The following is a 991-nucleotide window of genomic DNA, read 5'->3' as shown; positions in this document are numbered from 1 at the left end:
GCGCGATGTAAAAGGGATTGCATACTGCAAGGTGGTGACAGGGGAGAACGTAGCTAGGCAGCATCGGATGGTGGTCTGTAAGATGACTTTGGAGACCAACATGAGGAAGCGAGTGAAGACACAGCCGAAGATCAAATGGTGGAAGTTGAAGAAGGAAGACTGTTGTGTGGAGTTCAGGCAGGAGTTAACACAGGCACTGAGTGGTAGTGAAGAGTTGCCAGATGGCTGGGCAAGCGCTGCAGAAATAGTGAGGAAGACAGCTAGGAAGGTACTTGGTGTGTCATCGGAAGACAAGGGAGACTTGGCGGTGGTGGTGGTGGTGGTGGAAGGAGGAAGTAGAGCAAAGTATACAGAGGAAAAGGTTGGCAAAGAAGAAGTGGGATAGTCAGAGAGATGAAGAAAGTACACAGGAGTACAAGGAGATGCAGCGTAAAGCAAAGAGAGAGGTGGCAAAGGTAAAGGAAAAGTCGTACGGTGAGCTGTATGACAGGTTAGACACTAAGGAAAGGAGAAAAAGACTTGTACAGATTGGCTAGACAGAGAGACCGAGCTGCCGAGGATGTGCGACAAGTTAGGGCGATCAAAGATACAGATGGAAATGTGCTGCCAAGCGAGGAGAGTGTGCTACGAAGTGGAAGGACTACTTTGACGGGCTGATAAATGAAGAAAATGAGAGAGACAGAGAGAGAGAGAGAGAGAGAGAGAGAGAGAGAGAGAGAGAGAGAGAGAGAGAGAGAGAGAGAGAGAAAGGGTTGGTTGATTGAGAAGTATAGAGAAGGCCAGAAAGACTTGCATTGTGTCTTTGTAGATTTACAGAAAGCATACGACAGGGTGCCGAGAGAGGAGGTGTGATATTGTAGGAGGAAGTCAAGAGTTGCAGAGAAGTATGTAGGAGTGGTGCAGGCTATGTATGAGGGAAGTGTGACAATGCTGAGGTGCGTGGTTGGAATGACAGATGGGTTCAAGGTGGAGGTGGGATTACATCAAGGAT

Source organism: Lampris incognitus, unplaced genomic scaffold (genome assembly GCF_029633865.1).
Source record: "Lampris incognitus isolate fLamInc1 unplaced genomic scaffold, fLamInc1.hap2 scaffold_329, whole genome shotgun sequence".
NCBI lineage: Eukaryota > Metazoa > Chordata > Actinopteri > Lampriformes > Lampridae > Lampris > Lampris incognitus.
This window is presented reverse-complemented; position numbering follows the sequence as displayed.